Here is a 16,931-nt window from a genome sequence, read left to right as displayed (position 1 = left end):
AGTTTGAGAGTAATATGTTTACTTTTCACATTAATAAACCTTTTTTGAATAATAATCTTAAAATGTGAGCACAATAGAAGGGGAGGGATACATATGGCCTGATTTGTTCATACCAATTGATATAATAATGTACATATCCATTATGTTGCTACTTATAGTTTTGCTATACCTAAATTTATAATAGTGAACACATATATGTAAATACTGAAATATTAATACTGAAGCTATGCATAATTTCTATACTAGGCGATTTATTTTCTCTTTCTCATAAGAGTAAAATATCATTATAAATATATATAATCATGAATATGTAACAAATAAGATATATATAACATCAAATGCATATATAAAAAAGAAGGGACTTGATAATCTGTGTTGTGGCTTATAGATTTGTTTAGAAATATCAACTTCAGGTAATTGAAGCATAAAAGGACAATAAATGGCAATATATCCATAGATGAATATGGCAGAAAAAATAAAACATTATTCTCCTTTGAAAGAACAAAAATGTGGCAATTTTAGGTCAAATGTACAAATTCATTTTATCAAACAAAGAACAAATCAGTCACCAATAAAAATGGAATCTTAGAAATGAGAATCGAAATTGATGTTATTATAAATTATAGAAAGCCAGTGTCAGGTAGGTTTAAAGTATTCTTAATCCAAAACTAACTGCCACTCTCCAATTAACTGCATCATGAAAAAACACATCAAGAGAACATGATACCATGAAGTTTCAAACTTTAAAACTACAGTGAATGTCTTTAGTCAATATATATATACAACCTCTTCTAGCAATAAGGGGCCAATTTTTAATTTTTTTTAAATAGTATTAAGTAACACATATGATTTTTTCTGACCAATCACTAAGAGACAGAGAAGAAATCTTGTTTCTAATACTTAGAATGGAATGACATGGTGGGTGTATAAAGCATATTTTGCTGAATAAAAGTGATTTGCATTTGGGACTCAGAATATATTATCAAAAGATTAGAATATATCTAATTAAACTTTCATTTGAGGCAAAATTTAACTCTTGCTCTATATAGCTAGTCACAACAATTGAACTTTTAAAAATACAACCAATGAAGAAAGCTGAATAAACAGCACAGACTTCCCACACATTATAGTACTATTTATAAATCAATATCAATAATTAAAATATCACACCTAAATATTTAATTATGGTTCAAGTTATTTGAGAAAACAGTATGGCACAATGGCCCTCTATGCCAGTTGATTTTAATTGTTTTTTAGCTTCATTATACCAAATGTTGTTTCTTTCATAACTGAAATTTTCACCACAGAATCTACTAGTAATTAATTGCACAATGATTTATTTATTATATGATGGTTGAATTCCATTTAGTAAGCAGTTTTTATGAGCAGATTAAAGCTAGGTCTAAACAGAATTTGAATTAATTATCCTAACTGAAATATTTTAGAATTTTCTGGTGGTTGGCTTTTTTCCCTCTCCTACAATGTTAGATTTGCTCCCATTCTAACAATGTTAGAATGCTCCCATTCCAGTAGAGGGAAATTGGTCAAAACAACGGGTGTACAAGCTCCATGCAAGTCTGAAACCCAGTAGGGAGTCATTAAATTTTGAAGCTCTGAAATAATCTCCTTTGACTTCATGTCTCACATCCAGGTCACACTGATGCAAGAGGTGGGTTCCCATGATCTCAGGCAGCTCCCCATCTCCGACTCTGCAGGCTCTAGCCCCCATGGCTGCTTTCATGGGCTGGCATTGAATGCCTGTGACTTTCCTAGGTGCATGGTGCAAGCTGTCAGTGGATCTATCTTTCTGGGATCTAGAGGATGGTGGCCCCTCTTCTCACAGCTCCACTAGGCAGGGCCCCAGTGGTGATTCTGTGTGGATGCTCCAACCCCACATTTTCCCACTGTACTGCCCTAGTAGAGGTTCTCCATGAGAGCTCCACCACTACAGCAGACTTATTCCTGGACATCCAGGCATTCCATATATCCTCTGAATTCTAGGTGGAAGTTTACAAACTTCAACTCTTGCCTTCTGTGCACCCACAGGCCCAACATTACATGGAAGCCGCCAAGGATTGGGTTTTACACTCTCTAAAGCTATGACCCAAGCTGTATCTTGGCCACTTATAGCCATGGCTAGAGCTGAAGTGGCTGGAACGCAGGGCACCATGTCCCAAGGTTGCACAGAGCAGCCAGTCTCTGGGTTCAATCAACAAAACAATTTTTCCCTCTGAGACCTCCAGGCCTGTGATGGGAGGGGCTGCCATGGGGATCTTTGAAATGACCTGGAGGTGTTTTCCCTATTGTCTTGGCTATGAACATTTGGCTCCTCTTTACTTATGCAAATTTCTGCAGCAGACTTGAATTTCTCCCCAGAAAATGGGTTTTTCTTTTCCACCACATGGTCAGGCTGCAAATTTTCCAAACTTTTACACTCTGGCTTTCTTTTAAATATACATTTCAGATTCAGATAATCTCTTTGTTCATGCAAATAAGCATACAGTTTTGGAAACAGCCAGGCCATTTCTTGAATGCTTTGCAGTTTAGAAATTTCTTCTGCTGAATACCCTAAATCATCTCTGTCAAGTTCAAAATTTCACAGATCTCTTGAGCAGGGCAAAATGCCACCAGTCTCTTTATAAAATCATAGCAAGAGTGACCTTTAGTCTACTTCCCAATAAGTTCCTTTTCTCCATTTGAAACCACCTCAGCCTGGACTTCATTGTCCATATCACTATCAGCATTTGGGCCAAAACAATTCAACAAGTCTCTAGCCAGTTCCATATGTTCCTACATTTTCCTGTCTTCTTCTGAACCCTCCAAACTGTTCTAACTTCTGCCTGTTACCCAATTCCCAAGTTGCTTCCATATTTTCAGGTGTCTTTATAGCAGTGCCCCATTCTTTTGGTACCAATGTTTTGTATTAGTCTATTCTCACACTGCTGTCGAAGAGCTACCTGAGATGGGATTATTTATGAAGGAAAGAGGGTTACTTAACTCACAGTTCCACAGGCTTAACAGAAATCGTGACTGGGAGGTCTCAAGAAACTTAAAATCATGATGGAAGGCAAAGGGGAAGCAAAGACCTTCTTCCCATGGTAGCAGGAGAGAGAGAGAGACACACTTTTAAACCATCAGATCTTGTGAGAACTCACTCACAATCATGAGAACAGCAAGGGGAAAATCTGCCCCCATGATCCAATCACCTCCCACCAAGTCCTTCCCCTGACATGTGGCAATTACAATTTAATGTGAGATTTGGGTGGGGACACAGAGCCAAGCCATATCAAGGCACAATTTAAAAATGTGAGCCAGTAATACACACACTGAAAGAGGACTTGTAATGGGGACACACTGACTGTGGACTGCTTTGGGGAACTAAGGAGCCAAATACCCCTTGTGCACTTCTCCAGAATTTGAAATGCTAAAGGCAGTCTTGCCAATGCCCTCTGGGTAGATCTAAATGTAACATCTCAGACCAGTGGGGACTCAGGAAATGGGAGAATTTTGGGTTTCCAAAAACAGTGAATTGAGCATCCTACGATTGGCTGTAAAAGAAAACCCAGAGAACTAGGAAGCAGAGGACATGGACGTGAGGTCAGGAACTGGGGATTTCCAGGAACGTATTCCATTTGAGGGGTGTTTCTCCATAGACACTTTCTCCTGCATCACTGTGAAAAGTAGTACATAGCATGTGAATAAGCTGGTTCTTTTTTTTAATAAATCCTTTTACTTTCTAAAGTAAAATCTGATCATCCTACGTAGTTTCTTGGGATGGCTCTGCAGGAATAAATAAAGGGGAGGAAAACAAGGGCAGTCTCCCTCTTCATCTCACCCCGCCCTCAAGGCCAGGAAACAGCAGCCCAATAAAGGCCCATGTCCTGGGCTCCTGGGTGGGCCTACAGATTAGGAAGAGATATTGAGGCTGGAGGAGTCTCAGACACAACAGAAAATCTACTCCTGGGATGACTCACGAGCTGATATGAAACAACTCTGCATTTTCTTTTTTTTTTCCACATGTAGTGACAGGTGTTCCTTAAAAAGAAGAGAAACATCAACTTTTGGCACATAGGTGAGAAATAAGGAACCCATGAAACACTGTTATTTTCAAAATGTAAATATTTCTTGCTTGATTTTATACACTTTTCCTTTTTGCCTTGTGGTAGTATTTTGCGCTGATACTTTCACCCCATCTCCAAACAGATATTTGAAATTTAAATTTTGTGAAATGAGAAATGCTTTCATTAGACCCTTCATTAAATACTAATTCAACAACTTCCTCAGAGTTGAATAAACAGGCTCTACTGTATGCTGGCACGCATGGGCCGGCTGGGGGCCGTGGGAGTTGGGCCACAACTGCCACAGGGTCAAAGCTCTTCCACCTGCCGGAGTCTGCATCTTCAGAAGGTGGGTTGGAAAGATGGCTTTTAACTTACTGGCTTCCCAGTAGAAACAAAAAATAATAATTTGTTCTATTAGATCATGGCTTGTCTTGGAAATTATCCAGCTTGGGAAATGCTTTAATTTTTGCTAGCATTCTGAAGAGACCAGCAATGAAAGAGGGTACTGTGTGCATGAGCAATCCAGGAATTAAAAGAGCAATGACAAATAACATGCTAGTTTTGAACAGCAAAGCATGTGAAATATTCCAGAAGGAAATGGCTCAGATGTCTAACCACACTGTTCAAACTAAAAGTTTGTTAAATGATTGTATCAACCAAGAATTAGGAAGCTGCACCTAGAAGGAACAGCATTGTTTCAGAAGGAGATTGAATCACATATTTATCTAAGGAAGGAAAACTTTATACCTCATTTTCACTGTGCTCTTTTTCATATTGATTTTTACAATAATTTAGAAACAGAGCAAAACATTCCCAATCACAAAAGTGGAATAAACCTCGCGTTTCATTACACTAGAGAGCTTCTAAGTAGCAGAGGATTTTGATTTTGATTCAGGCATTAAAATTAAATCACACATCCTAAGGAAAAATGATCTGTAATAATGAGAGCCACACACATGGGGTCTGAGAGTGCTATTGAATAATGAAACAAACTACAGTTGCAGGGAGTGGGGCCAGTACGATTTAATGAAGAGTGCTTTTGAAAACAAATTTCTTCCTTGCCGTCATCTATCGATTGCTGGCATATTAGCAAACAAATTACTGGAAGAGATGAGTATCACAGAATAGAAAGAAATTATTTCTTGTCAATTAAAGTAGCTTCATTTTATGGAGGCCTTGTGGAAGCTGAGTTCAGTAACCGTAGGTGCAACTGAAGGCACAGTCACCAGTTCCTGCAGCAGGAGCAGGTTAGAGAGACCTTTATTCAGTAACTGTTATTCGGTGCCACTAGCCCTCAGGTAGTAAACAAGCATACGGTTCTGACAGCATTTTTCTCATTACCTAGGTTCCTTGGTTGACTTCCTTGAACACCATCCAACGCAGTGACCGAGGTCAACATTTTTCTGCATTAATTCTGAGTGACTTTGAAAGCTATGGGCTTTGGTCTTTTTCTGCTTTCTTCTTTTAAGTCAACATCTTTATCTTGTTTGGTTCATTTTAAGATTTTTCTAACATGTTTATTAGTGATAGTTTAACCAGGTTACAGAGTTTTATAACATTTTTTAAAAGATACATTTCTTATTCCTATTGAGTGATAAAGATCATTGTAGTAAATTGTTTTTATTACCAGATTAAACAGATGAGGATTGGAATTCAATGAATTTATGAAAAAGGCTTTATCCCCCCATCTCAATTTTTTGTCAGTGATTTTTATGTCACTAATGTTTCGGGAAAACACAGAGCTAGTTTCAATTGCTATGATTTTAATCACAAAAGAATGCATTTTTTTTCAGTTAGCTCTCACAAACTGGAGGCGTTCTTATTTGATGGTGGGAAGAAAAAGTGCCCGTCCAGCTATGATCAAATCTCTTTTTGACCTATGTGATATAATTCTGCATTGATTTTAGTTTAATATTTGACATCTAAGGAATTTAAAGTATCTAACACATACATACAATGTTTAACAAGTAATCATTGTCAGATATGTTCAAAGGGAATTAATTATTTTTATTCATATTTGTAGAAAAAAAGAAAAAGAGAGAGAAAAAGGAAAGAAGGAAAGAAAGAAAGAAAGAAGAAAAAGAAAGAAAGAAAGAAAGAAAGAAAGAAAGAAAGAAAGAAAGAAAGAAAGAAAGAAAGAAAGAAAGAAAGAAAGAAAGAAAGAAAGGAAGGAAGGAAGGAAGGAAGGAAGGAAGGAAGGAAGGAAAGAAGGAAGGAAGGAGGGAGGGAGGGAGGGGAAGGGGGAGGGGAGGGGAGGAAAGAAAGCAAGAAGAAAGCAAGCAAACAAGAAAGTCACTCCAAATAAGATGACTTCAGGTTATAAAAACATTTAAATTTCCCTAAAATAGTTGATTTCAGCTCTCAAAGTACACAAGTTTGGGAAAAATAGGTGCGGAATCCTGGCCCTCCTGCCCCATGCTTACATCGGGGGAAACAGTCTAGCTACTGTTGGGTATCTTCTAATCAACAGTTCCTTTGTCTTTGTGAGAAGAAATACAAATGTTACATTTTTTTGCCCTAAAATCAGCATAAATAAAGGTTTTGTCAGACCCAAAATATCAGACTGTGTATTCTATGCGAGGGATTCTCCTTCCTGAAATCTGCTAATCCCTCCAAAAAATCCTACAAATAGGAAGGGGCAGAAGCATCCTCCCAGCTTTCAGGCTACAGAACAGTTGTTCTAGAAAGTATTTGAAAGAAATAAAAGATGGGCAACATTTCAATGACCAATTACTCCTAAGGAGAGTGGGCACCCTTCTCTCCCCACCCCAGGCCTGACAAAAAGCTTGGAACCAGGCTCCAAAGCCAGGGAAGGCTTTCTGCATAAACGAAGAGGGCATTTTGGAGCTGGCTGTGTTGGCAGCAATGTGGTGGTGGTAACTGTAATCACAATGTAGGTGTTGCTGCCAATCTTAACCAGGGAAATCAGAGGGAAAGGGTAGAAAGTATGGAGCCACAAAGGTGGGGAAAGCCTGGATTGGATGCGCCATCTCTCCAGGTCAGGAGCCATTAAGCATTTCCACTATGATCAAGGATAAGTATCTCACGTACCCCATAAATATATACACCTAATATGTACTCACAAAAACTAAAAATAGAAATAATAGGAAATAATATTTTTTGCCTAAGGATACAAATCCAGATGTAACACTAAAACGGACATTTTAGAAAATAATAATTTTGACTCTGTGTCTGAGGTTTCATATTTTTTTTACTTTTGTTATAGCTGGCTGTGACCTGAGAAATTTATTTTATGATCTATCAATAGTTATAACTCACAGGCCAGGCACAGTGGCTCATGCCTGTAATCCCAACACTTTGGGAGGCCAAGGTGGGTGGATCACTTGAGGTCATGAGTTTGAGACCAGCCTGGCCAATGTGGTAAAACCTCATCTCTACTAAAAAAATATATAAAAATTAGCCAGGCATGATGGCGCATGCCTGTAATCTCAGCTACTTGGGAGGCTGAGGCAGGAAAACTGCTTGAACCCAGGAGGCAGAGGTTGTGGTGAGCCCGAGATCGCACTACTGCTCTACAGCCTGAGTGACAGAAGGAGACTCCATCACCAAAAAAAAAAAAAAAAAAAAAAAAAAGTTTATGACTCACAGTTTGAAAAAAAAAAAAATCTTCACTGTATCATCATCTTCTATAGCTTAAGTGAATTTATGGAGTCATGAATGGTGTGTATGAATTTATTTCTTGTAGAAACTGATATTTGCACCTGGAGTAATTTGAAATGAGAGAGAGAGGGAAAGAGAGAAGCATTTTAGCTGGGAAAGTTGGCTCTTATGGGCTTAAGCCCTGGGGAAGTTCAGACTTCATAGACCAGGGAACAAAGTGGGGTCTTGATCAATTTTCCTTTGCTGTCTTGGCTATGAAAGTCTTCACTTTCATTAGACTACAGCAACACATCTTTACTTAAACATCTGATTATCTGTTTCAAAGCAAGATACTTTAGCTCTCTGATCATTTAATCATTCATCCATTTGCATATTACCCATGTTTAGTAAGGACTTCCATCTGCCAAACACTGCCCAGACCCTGTGGATGCAATAACAAACAGAATTAAACAAACCTTCCCTTCCCCTTCCCCTTCCCCTTCCCTTCCCTTTAAATAAGGTCTTGTTCTGTCATACAGGCTGGAGTGCAGTCGTGCAACCTCAGCTCACTGCAACTTCCACTTCCCAGCTCAAGTGACCTTCCAGTCTCAGCCTCATGAGTAGCTGGGACACAGGTGTGAGTCATTTTTGTATTTTTTGTAGAGATGTGGTTTCCTCATGTTTCCTGGGCTGGTATTGAACTCCTGAGCTCAAAGTGCTCAGGCGGGTCTCAACTCCTGACTTCGTGATCCATCCACCTCGGCTTCCCAAAGTGCTGGGATTACAGGAGTGAGCCACCGCGCCCTGCCCAAAAGTTTTATATTTGTGTGTGTGTGTATATATATATATATATATATATGTGTGTGTGTGTGTATAAATCTCCTCTCATGTCACTACTACTCCATTGTTCATGACCATTGCTCATGATCTTCCAATGGCTTCCCTCACTTGCCTCAGCCTCCCAAAATGCTGGGATTACAGGTGTGAGTCCCTGCGCCCAGCATCAAACCACATATTTCTGTTCCTATTTCACTGATGTCTCTTTCTGGGAGATAGACAATACATATTAATTAAATAATTTCAGAGAGTGGCAAATACGATAGAGACACTAAAAAGAAAGCAACGTGAGACATGCACTTGAGAGAAAGTGGGTAATTTAGCGAGGATATGTAGAAAAGGCTTCTCTGAGATGGAGACATCAGAGTTGAGACCTGAATGATGCAAAGGACTCAGGTCAGCCTCACGAAAGCACCTGGGTGGAGGTTGTTCCCAGAAGGAATAAGCAAACGGCCCAGCACAGAGAAACTTGGCACATTTTGGAAAAATGAGGCCCGAGATCAGAGTAGATAAGACTTGGTGAGCTCTGGGATCATCACACAACATGGTGCTCAAGATACAGACAAAGAGCCAGAACCAGCGGGTCCCATGAACAATGCTAAGGAGTCTGGAATTCAGAAGAGTCAAGGGAAGCCATTGGAAGGTCGTGAGCAATGGTCATGAGCAATGGAGTAGGAGTGACATGAGATATATAAATATATACTTTTGGGCCACGCGGGAGCTCACTCCTGTAATCCCAGCACTTTGGGAAGCTGAGGTGGGTGGATCACGAAGTCAGGAGTTGAGACCAGCCTGGCCAGCATGGTGAAACCCCATCTGTACTAAAAATACAAAAATGAGCCAGGCGTGGTGGCGTGCACCTGTAGTCCCAGCTATGCGGGAGGCTGAGGCAAGAGATTTGTTTGACCAGGGAAGGCAGAGGTTGCAGTGAGCCGAGATCATGCCACTGCACTCCAGCCTAAGAGACAGAATGAGAGTCTGTCTCAAAAAAAAAAAAAAATACTTTTATTCCTGTATATAGAATAAATTATATGGAGGTAAGACCAGAAGCAGGGAGATAATTAGAACAATATTGCAATAACGTAAGAGGAAGACGGTAAAAACTTATACCAAGATTAACAATGGAAATATTTGATGCAAACATTAGTGCATTCTGAGTGATTAGATTTATGGGTAAGGAAAGAAAAGTGTCCTACTAAGACATGGCAGAAAAATTTGATTGTATGATTCATAATTCTGCTTAAAGAAAACAAATAGTTTGTTGGTCCCAAGTTGCTTGATGGATAATAACAAAAACTATCATTTTAGTTGTATAATTACTTCGTATCCATTAATAGGAAGAAAACCAAATAATTTTCCTCTCCAATTTATCCATTTAGTGCTTTTTCTATCTTCCTGAATCTATTTACAACAGAAATACTAACCTGTACAAGGCATAGTAAGACTACTGCTTCAATCTGGAGATGGATTTTTTAAAATTAAAAAATTATATTGCTCATTATTTTTATTTCAAGTTTGACATTTTTGATTTTGCTCCCTCTTTGTCTGAAAGTTAGCTATCTGATACCCACATCTTATGCAAATGAAGATAGACTCCTTTGAAATGCCTCTGTAATTGAAATTACTAACACAATTGGTAAGGAGGGCTAGAAACACACACAATCAGAAATTGCAAATCTTTGCTTGATCACATGTTTATCGGTAACATTTTCAACCCCTCCTGAGCCCCATCAGGCCCCTGCTGCAGGACCTCCTTCTACCTGGCATCCATGCCCCGTCCCATTCTCTCCATCCCTGTTCACTCTTCAGTCACCCTGGCCTTTATCAGCCTCTCAAATATGCCAAGCATCTTTCCTCATTTGTAGAAAGAAAATAACAATACTGGTTGCCTTCTAAGGCTTTTGTAAAGATTAATGAAAATAATCTCTATGAAGTGCTCAGTACAGAAATGCTCAAGACAGCAGTTACATACGTATGCATGTTTTCTATAGACTTACTACAGCAACGCTTCACTTGAGAGAGCGATAATACAATCCTCACTTCTTCCGTTGCCTTGGAGTGGTAAACTGTATGTTGTGCTGCACTTATTCCCCACTTAAAATGTTTTTTTCTACAAACTGCTGGCCGTGGAGCTGGCTGGCAAGCCGTCAGTCCTCGGCCCTCTCTGAGAATTCCCTTCATTTGAAGAGCAGCCTCACCTAAGCTTCCCTTTCAGGAAGGCTGGACAGTGACTCCAAGGACTCTTGAAATGGGGGTATATACCCATGCCCTTTGTCCAAGTTGGGAGAACTTAGAGGGCCATCCAGCTCCAGAGCTCCCTGGACGATTGGCTGAGGGCTCGCGGTCCAGCGTCTCCCTCTGCCCTGTCCTGCCTTCTTGACCCTTCATCCCAGAGATGTTCCTGCTGAGTGAGAGCTGATTTCCCAAATGCAAATCTCCACTTTAAAATCTGCTTTCAAAAAACCTGACCTTTAACAGACCCTAAAATGGAGGACTACCTCTGCCAACTATTCTCATGCCTGAGTGTTTTTGTCTCTCACATTTGAAATCTTTCTCTTTGCGTCTTGCTTTAAAAATGTACCCTAGAACTTAAAGTATAATAAAAAAAAAAGTAGCCAATGAACGGTTTATGTTGGTGAATTGAACTTTCGTTTAAATTCAAATTATGTTCCATGATGCTTCAGATTGTACCAGGTGCTACAGGAGCTACTAGAAAGGTTTGAGTCTGCACCCTAAAATATCTACTTTTTTTGAAATTCCAATCATATATGTCTAAGAAGTGCACACAAACAAGAATAACGCATAGTAGAGTGCCACTGTGTGTGATGTAGGCTGTTCATGAAGCCAGAGGATGAGTGCTAGTAGTCCTTTGTCTTACCCAACTGTATCACTTACTGACCCACGGTTATGAGTGAAGTCCCTGTTGCCACAGGTGCAAAATGAAGAGAAAAAACATCCCACTCTATAGTTTGGGATGAAAGTAACGTGTGCACGTGTGTGAAAGGGCTTTATAACTAAGACGCACTCTATTAATATGAAGGAGAAGTGCTCTGGGGATTGGAGAGCAGTGATGCTCGACAGTGACTGAACTTGTCAGCAATGCTTTCACAGATCAACTGGGCCTTGAGGTTTTGAGTAAGTGGAGGGAAGGGTCCTCCCAGGCAACATTTACATAATGGCTTCTTCTTCCAAGTCTAGAATGAAAGGCGTATGTTAAAATATCATAAAATATTATTTGGTGGATCCCACCTGCTGTTCTTAGGTGGGATTAAGGGACAAGTTTAAAACCTTTTCTACTGGTTTTGCACAAAGCAAATTAAAAAAGATCAAAGACAACTGCACAAAGTCAGTATTTTTTTCCAATTTGCTGCTGTAAACATCCATTTTCTGTTTTCATGTTATTTATATTTTTATATAGAAACACAGAAGTAAAAAGAACCCAGCATTTGTAAGATTAGAAAAAAAAAAGCTGTTTTGTGTAATTTTTAAAATTTTCTAGGAAAAAATAATTATAAAGGAGAAAAAAAATACATGAAATCTTATATTTTTGAAAAGCCACGAGATCATAGATAGACTAATCCACAGGTAGCCAGTGCACCAATAAAATGCCATAGTTTTCAAACTCAAAGGTTTCTCTTCTGGTATTAACATTTAATATAGTAGTTTTAAATTTAAATGTTAAACTCATTCTTCAATTGATAGCTATTAGAGAAATCTTGTGAAGAAAGAAAAATAGCTGAGCATGCTAGCATGCACCTGTGGTCCCAGCTACTTGGGAGGCTGAGTCTGGAGGATGGCTTAAGCCCGGGAGTTTGAGGCTGCAGTGAGCCATGATCATACCACTGCATTCCAGCTGGGATGACAGTGAGGTCCCATGTCGAAAGAGAAGGGAAGGGAAGGGAAGGGAAGGGAAGGGAAGGGAAGGGGAGGGGAGGGGAGGGGAGGGGAGGGGAGGGGAGGGGAGGGGAGGGGAGGGGAGGGAAGGGAAGGGAAGGGAAGGGAAGGGAAGGGAAGGGAAGGGAAGGGAAGGGAAGGGAAGGGAAGGGAAGGGAAGGGAGAAGGAAAGGAAAGGAGAAGAAAGGGAGAGAGGGAGGGAGGGAGAGAGGGAGAGAGGGAGGGAGGGAGGGAGGGAGGAAGGAAGGAAGGTAGGAAAGAAGGGAGGAAAGAAGGAAGGAAGGAAAGAAGGAAGGAAGGAAGGAAGGAAGGGAGAGAAATGTACACACATGCAAATATGTGTGATAGTATGTTTGCTTGCGTGTATGCATGTTCATGTGCATGTGTGTACTTGCTAACTGAGCTCTCTGTTTAAGGTACAAGGTGGTGAAGAGGGCTTCTGTTAAGCCTATTTGTGGGTCTCCTCTCTCCACCCTAAGTTAATCTATAATTATGCACAATTTAAAGATTACTACAATTAGTAATCTGTAAAATTAATGTGAGACTTCGGATCTTTGGCTTTAAGTCAGGAAATAAAGCTCACACTGCTGAAGTATGGAGTCTGATGATGCCCTGAGAAATGTTTATGCTTAAAGTTAATTGTCCAAAGTAACCATTCTTTCTACACTCATTACAAGTAATAGTATCTACCTGCTAGAAGCGATAGGCTTTAATACTATTCTGTATAAGTTATTCTGGATGAAGTTCAGGTGATACAAATTTGAAAAAAACAAGCCTGATTGAATTAGCCAGCCTGAATCATCCTTCACTGTATGAAAAAATTGTATTTCCATTAACAAATCTTAAAGTTAATTTATCCAGTAGGTGACATCTGCGCTATCCATGCCTTTTCTATGTTTCTTTACTCTTTTATTATCAAGGAAACAGGTCTGTGAGTTTACAAAGAATTTTCATTAAATATCGAGCTTTACAAAATACATAAACTGTAAAACTATTGTTAACAGTGCCGCAATTCTCTGGAACATGAAGTTCAGTAAAAGTACTCTTGGCATAGATAAAGTCTGTGAATATGTTACGATGCGAAGATAAGATACAGAATTGACATTTATTTATCACAGTAAAATACCCATTAAAATTAAATTGCAAGTGTGTTAAGGAGCAGCATTCAGAATATCATACAAACGAAACACGACTGTGCTTAGTCCCATCTTGAATTGTAACTTGAGATCCAACTTCATGTGTGGTTCTTTTCTGTTAACCTTGCTGCTTCCTGTTCCTGGTCTGTGTGTGAGAGATCTTCGTGCTAGCCTGACTGTAGCCCCTTTCCACGCCTGAAAGCAGTTTCTCATTATCAATGTTAATAATGAATAAATGATACTCAGGGGTTTCCTTGAGTATCAATTATTTTGTCAAATAAAATATGGTAACTATGAGAAGTACCATATTTTATTAGATCCTGTTCAGTTTCAGGAACATGACATAGCCAGCAATAGAAAACATATAAACTAATACTGCAGCTCATTGAGATCTAGGCAAAAGGGGGAGAGATAACTGTTTTCAAAAATGATGGGGATGGTCTCTAGAGCAAGTCGGTGCCCTTTATACCAAAGGACTTACAGGACTCAAAGCGGCCAGGCAGGACTGTTGTCAAAGTTGAAATCAGTTGTGGACAGCAGAGCCCACACTGCTGTCACAGAAGGCCTTGGAAAGGAGCAAAGGAGTGACAATACTTTGTTCTGGCTTTTGTTTTCTCCTTCCAGTTTCTCAAGAGTGTATGACAGCAATGTCCAGTGATCTCCATGGTGCTCTACCAAAGCACGGCACGCTTACCTCTCAGAGCGTGCTTTATTTCATCTATGCTCATGACTGTATTATCAAAAATAGAAAGTGTCTAGAAATTGTACTTGGTTTTCACTGCATAGATAGAGCCTCTGGGTTAAAATAATATATGGATAATAATACACACGATATTTTCTTTATCCGTCATCCTGAGGTTTCCTGCTGGGTGTTTTCTGGGTAGTGTGTATATATAAATATATATATATTTTCCATTGTTGATGGTGGCCAACCCTTCTGGTTTGCCCAAGAGTGGGAGATTTTCCAAGATGTGGGATTTTTCATGCTTAATCTGGGAAATTCCCAGGCAAACCAGGATGAGTTGGCCACCCTACATGCTTTCTGTTAAGCAATTTTCTGTTAAGCAATGGTTGGCATTGCGAGGACCTTCAGAAGTGGCAATGCTCCCCTCAAAGCTGTGTCTTTAAAGACAATTAAGTGTATGAATATTTTTGAAAGAAAAAAACAAAGTGAATTTACCTGTGAAGCATGAGACATGATATTTAGTGAATTTACAATGAATTTGAGACTCACTCTGTGAAGAACACCCAAGGGGAAAATTGGCATTTATATATAATGATTAACTTACGTATTAATTATCATTTTCAAAGTGGTAAAAATTCTTGCCACATTAAAATGTAAATTCAATATACTTCAAGATGTCCCCACTATACCTTAGAGAGCTCTCACTAATATAGTTCAGATCTTCAAAATGAAGCTGGAACTTTATCAGGGATAAATTAATGCTTACCAAAATTTATTACTCAAACTAAATATTTTCACCTTCATTAACCAAATATCTATGATTTATGTGTACAATGACTCTTGGCTGAAGAAGCCCACTTAATACAGTGCCCAGACATTAGTCATGCAGCTGTCATGATTGTCACTCATGCCCTCCTTATTTCTGTCTTGGAGCTATGTTGCAGAAAGGACACAAGTTGGATCATCAGTGAAATAAGTGTTGACCTCATTGGCTGGAAAACCAAAATTTGAATTGGTTTTAATGTTAAAAATTAATTTCAAACATATTGATAAAGTTTGCTTAAATTTGTTTATTTCTTTGGTGAAACAATTGTTTGCTTTGATATAGACTGGGGTGATATCTCACACACACACACACACACACACACACACACACACACACACACACACGACATTCTGTAAAATCATACTTTTATTTTTGTTTGCCCTGCTCCTCACCTCCATCAGTGGCGTTTTTAAGTCAGTGTCCAAAGTAGTTCTTGCAATTGGCATGTCCTGTCCATTTCACTGCCTACATGCACTTCCGGTGACTGTCATCCTCACTGATTGTAACAGTCTCCTAACTGTTCTGCCCGCATCTGCTCTTATCCTCCAGGTTCCATTCTTTGTACAGATACTAGCAGCATGTTTATAGAAAAAAAAAATAAGATTCCTCTTCTTTTCTTTAAAACCCTTGACTGCCTTAACAGTGACTTAGAAGTGACCTGATCAGCTCATGCTTCCTCCCCAATCTGATGCTGCTCCCGATGGGCGCCTCCGCTGTGCTCTTAGTCCCAGGCATGCAAGCCCCTCTGCCCTTCCCTTTAGGCACAGAGCTGGTTTCTCTCTGTGGCCCTTGTTTTGCTCTTCCTCTGACTTTCTGCAAGATGTCTCCACCTTACCCACCTAACCCAAGCTCCAGTGTCACCTATACAGGAACGTCCCCTGACAACACCATCACTGAAGCCCTCCTCCATCTAAACCCTCTTACTTGATTCTCTCTCTTAATCACTCTGAAATTATATATATATATTTTCAAATAGAACATGTAGTGTGGGGTGAAGGTGGGAGTGTCAAGAATGAATGGGTTGAGGAACCCAAAGTACCATCATAAGCACCCATCAAATGTCTGTTCTCTCTACACCTCATTCTTTACTCAGCAGGACTATAATTGAACTGAAATTTAAAAGTAATGGTGACGTGATAGTCATTTCTCTTTAATAGCAGGGTTTTTTTCTTTATTTGGGAAATGATTCACTATGAACCTTTATCCCACCAAATGTAATTCTTAGTTCTCTATCTTTAACATATTTTTCCTCTTCTGATCCTTCAACTCAAGAGTTCTGTTTCAAGTTGTGATCATGTTTTATTTTTCTGACATCAGGCATGTAAATAATGGAAAAATCCTTTCCTTTTAAATTATTAAAATAAGTAAGCAGAGACATTTAAAAATAAGAGATGAGAAATTTTCCACAGTTTTCTCACAAAATACAAAGAAATCTAGGCATATTATTTTATCCCTATGAATTTCTAGTAACTATTTGATTTCAAACGACATTTTTATTTTACATAAGAGAGTCTGCTACTACTATTTTAATCATTCAAAGTAATTTAGATCTTCTCAATAGGGGAGTTGCTATATTTATGTAATGTCAATGAATTACAATACAATAAAAGTTAACTTCCTGAATCATTTAATATTTTTCAGGCATTTTGAACCTAGACATCTAATTAAAATGTCAAATACATTAGTTCGATTTTTACCTATGCAGCTAAAGTAGTGCTTTTTCTCATCCATTTCCCCCTTATTCTTTCTCCTAACTTCATTTTCTCTCTTTATTAGTTTTTTTCCTAAAATTTTTGATAGCTGCTGTAGAAAATATAATCCAATTCAAAAAGAGTAAAGAAAGTGAAAATTTGTCCAAGATGCCAAGTGCCAGAACAAAATTCTTAATTTCC

The sequence above is a fragment of the Macaca mulatta genome, chromosome 17 (genome assembly GCF_049350105.2).
Source record: "Macaca mulatta isolate MMU2019108-1 chromosome 17, T2T-MMU8v2.0, whole genome shotgun sequence".
Classification (NCBI taxonomy): domain Eukaryota; kingdom Metazoa; phylum Chordata; class Mammalia; order Primates; family Cercopithecidae; genus Macaca; species Macaca mulatta.
This window is presented reverse-complemented; position numbering follows the sequence as displayed.